Source organism: Solanum pennellii, chromosome 9 (assembly GCF_001406875.1).
Source record: "Solanum pennellii chromosome 9, SPENNV200".
NCBI classification, from domain to species: domain Eukaryota; kingdom Viridiplantae; phylum Streptophyta; class Magnoliopsida; order Solanales; family Solanaceae; genus Solanum; species Solanum pennellii.
The window spans coordinates 65,562,199-65,574,182 of NC_028645.1; the positions used below are offsets into that span (position 1 = coordinate 65,562,199).

At 32.8% G+C, this 11,984-nt stretch overlaps 1 pseudogene; it reads left to right on the forward strand.

Moving 5' to 3' along the window:
• The first annotated feature begins 2,215 nt into the window (after positions 1-2,215).
• LOC107030287 overlaps positions 2,216-11,984 on the forward strand; it is a 24,003-nt pseudogene continuing 14,234 nt past the window's right edge.

Sequence of the window (11,984 nt, forward strand, 5' to 3'; positions counted from 1 at the left end):
ATCCCCTAAAGCGTAAGTCGTTGTTTAGTTCTCCAACTCGCATACTCGTACATTCAATGTACTGATGCGAGTTGTCCTGCATCATTTCATGATGTAGACGCGAGTACCCAGGATCATCATGCAGCGCTTCTTCTATTTTAGATTCAGCTTCAGAGTTTGTGGTGAGCCTTCTTGTATTCTTGAAGACATCTTTTTATTTCTATATTAGCTTAGCTTTTAGGATTTTTAGGTCTGTCCCAACATCCCTCTCTAGATAGTTAGAGGCTTTGTAGACTAAAGTATTTCTGTTGAAGTTGCTTTCAGTTATTAAGACTCCCATTCCATTCTGGCAAAAGTTATGACATAAAGTATTTCCCTTTTATTATGTATACTCGTGTGAAAGTTGAGGTTTTGTCTTCCGCTGGTTTAAGTAGCTAAGGCAGGGGTTTGCTTGAGGGTCAACAATGGTCTTCGAGTGCCAGTCCTGCCTATGGTGTAGGTTTGGGGCGTGACATCCTTGGAATTCTCTAACCTTATTGATTAATCTAGAAGGTTATAGAGTTCTCCGCAAACTTCTCCACAACTCTAGACCCTTCCGCTCTCACCAAGATGCAAATTTGATTGTCATGTGGATGGACGTGACATTTGGTAGTAGTATCGGATGTTACCTTAGCTTTGCAAAAATATCCTTGGAGGTAGATTGTGAAGTAGTTTAGTTGTATAAGAAATACAATGAGGTAAGTATGAACTCTTCTATTCTTTATGATGCTTTATTATGCTTATGATATTCATGTCATGATTACGTCTTTATCTCTTATAATGATGGCTATTGTTGACTTACCCTTTGAGATATCTTATGTTTGGTATGATAGTTTCCATACTTGGTACATTTCTTACTATCACATATTTTGCCTACATTCTAATCCAATGTAGTGTCTTGAGGAGATTGAGTTGCTTTGAAGGGTAGAGTTCCCAAGGCTTTCAAGAAGTGAAGATTTGTGAGTCCTCATAGCATCCGAGGACACCACCACTATGTTATATTTTATGTTCTTTTCTATGTTTAGACTTTTGGGGAGTGACCCAAGACTATTGAATTCATAATGTCATAGATGGTTTTAGAAATGTATGTTATTAGGAAATGATTCGACATTAACTTTTGAAAAAAAGTCTTAATTCCTTACTAATTTTCTTATATAATTAATGAATGATGTCTAAGGGCTTGTACAAGACTTACGAGAGGTCAAGTATGCCATGTTCTGACTTAACTGATTCCCTAACTTCTAGGGTGTACTTTGGGTCGTTAGAGACTTGGTTTCAGAGCATAAGGTTATGAAATGGTCTTACTATATCTCAAAACCACGTCTAGTAGAGGCTTATTCATCGGTGTGAGTCATGACACACCTATGAGTATGAGCTACGGGATGCTTAGAAAAGTTTCAGTTCTTCATTCTTCAAGTCGTGCAATAGATATTGGCTTGAGTAATCCCTTCTTCTAATGTTTGCTTGTATTTTTTTTTCCAGGTTATGGCTAACATTAGGGATAATGCTAGTAGGGAAGGAGATGGCAAGATGAATCAAGAGGATCTTCCCGAAGGGGATCAAGTCCCTCCTCAAGTTCCTAATGCTCCTCAAGTGGATAATGTGACTCTAGAGGAATTTAGAACTTTTATGAACTTGTTGGCTCAAGCCTTGACGGTCTAAGCCAATAGGGAGAATGAGTGCTTATAGAATTATGGAATTTTTAAGGATGAACCCTCGGGAATTTAATGGATCCAAGGTGGAGGAGGATCCAAATGGGTTCATAGATAAGAATTATGGGTTTTACTTCTAGAGATAAAGCGGAGGTAGTCTCTTATCAATTGAAAGATGTAGATCAAGTTTGGTATGAGCAATGGAAATATTCTAGACAGGTAAGGGCGGGTCCCACAGAGTTGAAGACTTTTAAGTCGGCTTTCCTTGATTGGTTCTTCCCTAGGGAATTGAGGGAGGCTAAGTTCGGTCAATTCATAAACCTCAAGAAATGAAGGTTGAGTTTTAAGGAGTATTCTTTGAAGTTCACTCAACTGTATAAGTATTCTCCAAGCATGGAAGCAAATCCTAGAGACTTGATGAATAGGTTCATGACCGGGTGTCCAAACTAGTAGAAGAAGAGTGTCGTATGGCAATGCTTGTAGATGATATGGATATCTCCCGACTAATGGTGTTTGATCAACAAATAGAATAGTCCAAGCTTAAGATGGCGAGGAAGAGAGTTGGGGTGGAATGTGAAGGGTCCGATGGACATGGTCGTTACCGACAGAAGTCTTTCGGAGATGGATACTCTAGTACTTTTAGGTATGAGAACATGACTAAGTACTCTCGACCTACTTGCACTGGGTGTGGTAAAAACATGACGGTAGGTGCTTGGCCGGTAGAGATGGTTGCTATGAGTGTGGTGAAAGTGATAATCTGATGAAATATTGCCCTAAGGCAAGAGTTAATGTGAGAGAGGGAAACCAAGTTTCTACTAATCAAGTGGAAGATGGTCCTCTAAAGAAGAACCAGTTCTATGCTCTCCAATCCAAGGGTGATAAAGAATGATCTCTTTGTGTCCTTCTCTGGTATGTGTTTCTTTAATGAATTATGGAAATTTCCAGAATTCTTTATGATTATGCATTGCTTTGCTGATGTTGATGTTCTTATAAATGAAAAATTGATGTTCAAAGTACATGTGTAGCTTATTCCCAAGTGGGGTGATAAAGAGTCTTTTCATGTGGTCTTTATATGAGTATCTGTAGTTATGATTAGCTTGAAATTGAATTGTTTTATTTTATTGGGTATGTGAATTTAGGTATGATGCATATACGATTGGTTGCTTTTCTAGAGTTGGTCTTTTATGAAGTGTTTAGAAAAGTGTCATTTAAAGACGATTGTTTCCCATGTGGGAGATATCATAAGGAATCAAAAACTATAGGTTAAAATATATCCTAACATATGTTTCATAATCTTATGAGGTCCTAAAATGACCAACTATAGTGTGAAGAGTTAGTATATAGAGTTTGAGAGAGTTTGGAGGTAAAACGCTCAAGAACGTCCGGTGACATTTGAATGTTAGCCTGGAGATGTGCTAGCATGCCTTATTATGTTTCCATAAGCACTCATATGATATGTATGATATGATTATGAACCTGAGTCTTAATTATGAAAGTGGATTATGATTAATAATGACTAAAGACATGTACTTAGCTTTTGTAGTAGTATTGGATGCTACACTTAGCTTTGCACATTGAAGGTGGCTTGTGAAGTGGTTCATTTAAATAAGAAGGAAAATGAGTTAAGTATGAAATCTTATATGCTTTATGATGCTTTATTATTCTTATGGTATTCATGTCATGCTTATGTCTTTATCTCTTATAATGAGGTCTATTGCTGACTAACCCTTTGAGATATCTTATGTTTGGTATGATAGTTTCCATACTTGGTACATTTCGTACTAACACATATTTTGCCTACATTTTAATCCATGTAGAGATTGAGTTTCGTTGAAGGGTAGAGTTTCCAAGGCTTGCAAGAAGTGAAGATTGGTGAGTCCTCATAGCATCTGAGGACACCACCACTATATTGTCTTTTATGTTCTTTTCTTTGTTTAGACGATTATGGGTTTTGACCCAAGACTATTGTTTTCGTGATGTTATAGATTGTTTTGGAGACGTATGTTAGAGGTTTTATCAAATGATTCCGCATTATGTTTCGAAAGAAAAGTTTTAATTCGCACTACTTTTCGTATATATGCAATGAATGATGCCTAAGTTCTGTACAAGACCTTTGAGAGGTCAAGTACGGCGTGTTCCGATTTGAAGGAAGCCCTAACTTCTAGGGTGTACTTCGGGTCTTGACACTCCAAGTTCTAGGTTATTGATGGACATATCTGATGGAATATTTATATCATCTGAGAGAACCGTAAATTGGTGAAATATCTACAAAAAAATTAAAATAAAAATAGTAAGTATTGAAGGCTAGTAGTTCTGTTCTGACTTTGCTTATCTGAAGAATTTTCAGTGAGAATTAAAATTTTCATTTCAGATAGAAGCATGAGGCATCTAACACTATTTTAGATGCTCTGCTATTAGTATTAGTTGCAGAACTATTCAACTCTTACTTGATTATCTGTTTCATGGATATGAATATATGTGACTATAGTTGCTCCCTGTTGAAAATATAATATTGCTGCGAAGGGATCAATGGGCTTAGTTCTAGAGGTTCATATATGTCATGCTAAATATGACGGCTGGTGAAATTTTTGTTGTTTTATGCCATAGTCCTCGAATTATATTTTATCACATCGATAGTACTTTGTGTTAAACTTGTGTTGTATCCAATGTTTGGGAGGAATTTCGTTTATCAGGTTACAAAATCTTCAGTTATTTATAAAACAAATATAGAACATTCTAGCTTCTGCTACAAGTTTGATTTTTGAACATCAGATAAGAGGATCATATGTCAAGACTCGTGTTTATTTTCATTGCATGGGATGTGCAAAAATGAATGTGACTTGATAAATGCTCAATGAGTGGCCAGAAATTACTTTAAAAAATACAAAACTCTAATACTTGTTTGACGAGTATTACAGTACACCCAAGAGAGAATGAGCTAAGAGATGGAAGCCAGATGAAGTCAATAGTCCGTACTTCAAATTGTGTTACGCTTAACTCTATAAATAGCAACCAGCTTATTCAAATTCCTTCTCTTTGGTGATCATACCATGGATGATGTACTCCTCAACTTTGATGGTGAACTTTAAATTCCTTACGATTCATTACTTAATGATGTGGTGCGAGTGAGCTATGTGATCCACTTGATGCTCGTTTTCCCAATTGTCTTCTTTTCCCTTCGCCTCAATATGAATGGCCTCTGTTTCCCCTATGCAATTCCTATTGACTATGATGATCGCAGATTCCTTTCAGCCACAACCACTCTCATCTGTCTCATATTTTTGGGAGCAAATTTTGTACATAACATCTGGGGTGCCTGCCAGTTTACTGGCGCCACGGCTACTGTCTTTGTTGGTTTCATTTTTTCAGCTTCTATTGTCCTTAGGTGAGTACCATCTTCCCTTTTCAACTACTTATCTGTAATCATTCTTAATTACAAAAAATTAATTCTCCATGTTTGTCATTGATCACCGAGATACTCATGCAATTGCAACCAAGAGGGATAGCCTAGTGTCATCGGTTAAGATATTGTTAGTTGTTTCCTCAAGTAGTTTGGCAATCTCTAGTGACATTTATAACCTTTACAACAATGATGTTGATGCTTTGAAGAGATGGATAGAGTTGGATTCTTTGGCTACATAAGGTTCATAGTAAATTTTACTTTCGGGTAATTTAACTGATTCTTTGGTTTTTGATTGATGATGCCAAGTTAATTCCAAGAGAATATGAATATCAAGTTTAAGATACATCGGAACATGATTAAGGGATCGGTCTATGTTCTGTATAGCACAGAAAAATCATAATCTACAAAATAGCTAACATTACAAAATTGAGAGCATTTGTATCAGGTTCTTGAAAACTTTTCGTGATACGACTTTCATATAGTTGTAACTTTTTATTCAAAGTAATGGAAGAGCTCAACAGCTAATGTTGTTCTCTATACTTTCGTCTCATTTACATTCTTAAATCCTTTTGTGCTAAAAAGTAAAAAAGATGTAGTACATGTGGCATACACTAAGGAAATCAAGGATATTGTGATGGAGTTAATGACTTGGATGAGGGCAGAACACTTTTCAACTTTGATGAGGTAACTTTATGGATCAACCTTAAGCCTGTTTTTATTTGTACTAGTGCATGATAAATTGACGCCATAAATTTAAAATAAACTATTGAAAGGATCTTAAGTTTGGTTACACTGATTTGTAGTTTTCACATAACTTAAATAACATTTATCGTGTCATAAATTGTAATCACAATTATTTTCAGGGCATGATGAAAGAGAAGTTGAGTAAAAGCAAGACACGTGAGGAACAACCTCATAGAAGTGTTGCTGAGAAGGAACAATCTCATGAAAGCACTACTAGACAGGGTACTTGATTTTAAATTTTTAAACACATGTTACTAATTTTAGCTTTGCAATGAATTCTTTTCATCTACTGTGATGATTATTACTAGGTTCCCAATCACAAAAGTGACAATGAAAAAGCACCTATAAACATTGCTCAAAGAGTTTATCGTTCCTAATTTTTGGTAAATCCTCCTTCCTGATTCTTTCTTTGCTTGTTTTCTTGCAATTTTATCTTTTATCGGTCTCTTCTGTCATTGTTCTGTAAAACTTTTCAATTATGCTCCCTTTATTTTTTTCATATTGTTAATTTAGTTGATTTAATTTGATTGTTTGATCGACTTATCTTTCTCCTTTATTTCTTGCAACACATCAATTTCCTCTACTGATCCTTCCCATATTACATATGATCGTGAGCCAAGTTTTCATACTCTCACGGACTCAATTTTCTTGTTTATTCATAGTGGAATTCATTCTTTTTTTTTTTAATTTTGATAATTGAACATAATCTTATCTGTAATTCATTCTTTTACCTCTTCAAGACAAGAAAGTTGGTGTATTATGTTTAATTGTTCTTTCTTGACATTTTTTGATTTTGGTTATTTTTTCTATTACTATTTTTTTATTTATTTCTCTACTGATAAATATGAATTGAGTTAAATTCATGGTCAATTATAATCTTTACAATAACTTCCACTAAAATAGGTTCCATTTTTAGGCAACTACATAAAAGGTAACCCTATTCCCACCTACGTGGGAGTCACCACAAATAAGGATTTCCCTTTTATATTTATCTATTACCATACTAGTCTTCCCCTTTCGTGAAAATTTGTAACTTTATGAAAACTTGCGATTTTTATGAAAATTTGGACCTTTAGGAAGAGGACGACTTTTATTAAGCGTTGCCAGTTTTTTGAAAAATTGTGACTTTTATGTAAGGTTGTGAACTTTCCGAAATGTTCTAACTTTTTCAAAGAGTTTTGACCTATAATTTATTTAATATAAATAGAGGGATTTTCTGCCACTATTATTTTTAGGGTTTTTTTTTCATTATAGGGTAATCAAATTGATATACATTAATTATATTTCTTATGATGTTCGTTTCATTCCTTAAGATTTTCTTCCTACTACTTCAAAGAGATTAATCTTTACTATAACTCATAGTTATTAATGTAACTATGACAATTTCTTTTTACAGTTTTTGTGACCTTTTTTTAATTCATGTTAAAAATTTCAGCAACGATGATTGAAAAGCCGTCTTCTCTTATGCCCATCCTACACGTTTCTTCATATAAAAAAAGAAAAATGGTTTTAATCGCAATGTGACATTGGTAATCTTGCACCTCTCAGTCCATAACTCATAATACTGTTGAAATTGTTTAATTCATAATATTTGGTTCTTTAATATAAAAACATTTAATTTTGTCACTTTTATTTGTAGATTTTTTTATCTATAGGGGAGTTGAATTTAAATACATTAATTAAGCTTCTTATGAAGTGCATTTCATTACTCAAAGTTTTCTTCCTCCTATCTAATGAAGTTTAATCTTTTACTGTAAGTCATAGTAATTCATGTATGTATTGCAATTTTTTTTAATTTTTGTGTCTTTTTTTAAAATAACTTTGTTAAATATTCTAGTGTGGATGATTCAAAATTTATTTTCTATTTTGTCTATTTCTATAATTTTATTCGTATACTTTTTGGAAAAATTTCTTGCGGGTTATGCAATATTTGATAGCACAGAACAATAAATATGTGATAACTAATACGCAACCTATGCTGAAGTTTGTTAAAAGAACCAAACAGATTGCTGTCTTCTTTACCACAGTTAGTATATTATTTTGATTGATCATTCTTAGATATAAACATTTTATATGCCATTGTACCCTTTCTAGAATATTAGTATACAAACAATTAGTTCACTTCTTTTATCGCAAGTTAACTAATTTGTCATACTTCTTCGTCTCTTCTTTTTAGGAATAATAACAGATCAAGTTTTCTTGAAACTAAAAAATGTCCAAAATACACTAAAACAAAAATATTTTTTATCGGGCAATGAATATGCACATAAACGGAGAGTGCTAGAGAATTTAACTACATTAATTAATTGTCATTAGATTAAATTTTGATATGGATACATAACAACAAACTATCTTCTTGAAAAATATGTTAAGCAACACGCGTTTTTTTTCTTGATTGTTAGGAAAGTAAGGTTGCGTTTGTTATTATTTGTGGATATTTGTGAGTACAAACACTCAAAAAATTATGCTTTGAGATTATAATATGTTATGTGTAAAGATTTTCGTTTAGAATATCCAGTTATGAATGATGTCGCTTACTGCTTGGTAGATAATGACATTAATTCATTGTAACTTCATAATATAACCATTATAATAATTATGGTTCAATTCCAAATAAGTTGGGTTGATGATATGAAACCTAAGGAACAGGAATGACTATTCTGAGTCGATGAGGAATATATTTATGATACTAATAACTATTTTAAGGTCATAATAAAGGAGCCGTAGGTCCTCCATTTTGAATTATTTAATTATGTTCTTGTATAGATTTGATGTTCCACTTTACTTGGGAATTTTGTTGTTCGAGGATTTCTCTTCTTTAATGTTTGATGTTGTACTTTCTATTTTCTTGGAATTTACAAAATTTCATTACTTGTGACCAACTATTACCATGGATATTTCTTAGACTTCTTTCTTATACTATAAATATCTCTATGACTCATAATTATTGTATGAAAAAAAATAAAAAAAAAACTTTTCAGATTTTGGATTGCCTTAAGATAAATGATATTGACAATCTAGTGTATATATGGAAAATATAAATATTACGGAATGATCAATGTGAGCTTAATAACATACAGTTCAATTCCGTGCGAAGCACGGGTAATTTACCTATTTTATAAATATGAAAGCTTTACTGGCCATATTATAGTTCTTTACCGGCAATCTAAATAAATTCCATTAAAGACTTAAGCGACTATGGATGCAATGTAAATATATAAAATGCCGCTAAAAGTTTTAGTGGAAATAAATATTGCCGCTAAAAAGAAAATTAATTTCCACTAAAAGTCTCTTTAGTTATAGTGTTACTTTTTAAGAGAATGGTCACTATAATTTTTTGTCACCAAATCCTTTTTGTTTGATAAAATATGTTACTAAACTCATTGAATCTAATGGGTGTGAATGGAACTACTTCATAAAAAAAGAATATAAGTGGATCAGTAAGTGACTCTCAACTAAAAATTCTTTTCAGGTTGTGCATCTGAAGTTTAGTGGTGAAACTACAAGCCAGCTGATTGAAAAACAGAAGGCTAAAAACCTCAACTCAACAAAATATCATGTTGCTTCTTTTTATTGTCTTTATATGCTAAAAGAGAATACATATTAATACTCAGTGCACCTCCTGAAAATTTATATTGCACCAACCAGTATTTGCAGATCACTACAACTTGCAGCACCATTGTCTATATCTTAGTTGGGAAGATTAAATGAATTGTTCAATATCTTTTAATGTGGACAATTAGAAGGTAGGATTTCTGAACTTGGTGCTTTGACATGTGAAATTTTTAAGAAAAATACTAACAAATGTGAGCTTTAGGACAAAATACTCTTAATAGCTTTTTAATTGATACATTATAAATTCCTTTGTCGTTAAAACAAATCAAAGATCTTTCAAAATTTTCATTAATTGTTGATTGCATAGTATTTGATTGAACCTTTAATTCACATTTGAAGAATAGAAAAATCACAGTTACCCAGGTTCCTCTTAGATCTTAACCCCTGAGGGAGAACATGTGCTAGTTCTATAATACAATTGTTATAACATTACTTATAAGTACTTACTATCAAAAATAATTACATCATAAGTAATTTCTGATAACATTGCTTATTTTGAATTTCATTACAGGAATTACTATCCAGATGTTCCAATTTAAGCATTGGGTAAAAAAGTGACTTTTTTTTACCAACAACCAACTTTTCTTTTTGAATCAGGAAATATTCTTCCTCCATGTTCAGTAAGAAGTGATGGATTTGATCAGGAGGGTGATGAGAGTGATAACTCTGATAAGGAGAGTGAGGGTGATTAGAATGATAAGTCTGATAAGGAGAAAGAGGGCGATGAGGAGTAGTTGTATCAATTTGACATATTAGACTTCTATATTTTTGAATTGTTTGACCGTATTTTAGTTTATTTTGAAGTTGTATGAAGTTTATTTTGACATAGTTTAATGTATATGTTGAAAATATTGTGTTGTTTTGGTTGGATAAAGTTTATTTTAAAATAACTCATTTGGAATTCTTTGGGTTGGATGAAGTTTATTTTGAAATAGCTTATATGGAATTCTTTGGGTTGTGTTGATATAAATACACAAGCGGGATACAAAAATTTGCAGCAAAATGATGCTAATTTTGTAGCAGAAATGTGACCTATGGAGGTCGGAATCTAAAAAATAAGAAATAAAAAATAACGACCTATGGAGGTAGGAATCTCAAAAATAAAAAATAAAGATACCGACCTTCGGAGGTCGGAATATCAAATATAAGAAATAAAAATACCGACCTCCGGAGGTCAGAATCTCAAAAAATAGAAAATAAGGATACCGACCTCCTGATGTCAAAACATCAAAATAAAAAAAATATCGACCTCCGAGGTCAGAATTTAGAAATTAAGAAAATACCGACATTCGAAGGTCGGTATTCCAAAATTTCATAATTAAATATTTTAACCTCAGGAAGAAGGAAATAATAAAAATAAAAAATAAAAAAAATATATAAAAGTGACCTCAGGAAGTCGGAAAATAAAATGATGAACATTACTGACTTAAATTAAAATAAACCTCGAGAGGTTAGTAAATACCGACCACCAGAGGTTGGAAGAGACCAAAGTTTTACCGACCTAATTTGGGAAGTCACTTTTTGGTTGGTATTTTGAAGGAATACAGACCTCTGAAGGTCGGTATTTGTAGGTCAATATTCACTATTTTTTTAGTAGTGAATGTTGTATCATCACTTAGGCTCATAGTGGTGGTTATCGGTTAAAAAAATTCACATAGTATTATATTACTTTATTATATAAGTTAATTGAGTCGTTATTGTATCACTTTAATACATTGAGGTATCACCTACTTTTTTAAATGATTTGTATAAACTACACCCTTATTGTTGTTTATACTTTGCATTTGAGTTGAATATTCATGAGTTTAGAAAACATAAGGTAAGTGTTCTTTTTGGATTCCGTTCAAGCTTATGTAATATTTCATTTCCCCCTGCATACTCGTATATTCAATGTACTGATGTCATTTGGACTACATCGTTCTATAATGGGAAACTAGGATCAACATGCAGCGCCTCATTAATCTAGATGAGCACTTACAATCACTTGGTGAACCACATTGCTTCCGAAGGATTCTCTTTTATTGTTTGGTTAGTAAGTTGTTAGGATGATAGGGGGTTTTGTCCTGATATCCCTCTTTGTATATAAATACTTCATAGACAGTTAGTTATGAGTTCTTTAGTCTTGCATTTCAGATGTTTTGCTATAACACTTGAGTTGCCACCTTGTCTAGTTTGAATTGTTTAAACTTAAACGTTCTTAGTTTATTTAAGACAATATCGTTCCAAAGTACATTTGAATCCTTGTATTAATTATTTTGTCTTCATCTATGAGTTAAGACAGGCCAAGAGTTTGCTTGAGGCCATCAAGGGTTTTTGAGTGTTTGTCCCTCTCAATGTGTAGGCTCGGGGCGTGATAGTGTCTTCCAGTTATTGGTTAAAAACCATGGCCGACAATCCAGGAAATTCTGACATTTATTTTTCAAAAATCTATATTTCTTCTTCAGTTTTCAGTTTACTTCATTCACACATTCTACTTAGCATATCCTTGTCATTCTTACGATTTTAAAGTTTTACCTGAGTTTCATATAAAATATTATATATATATATATATA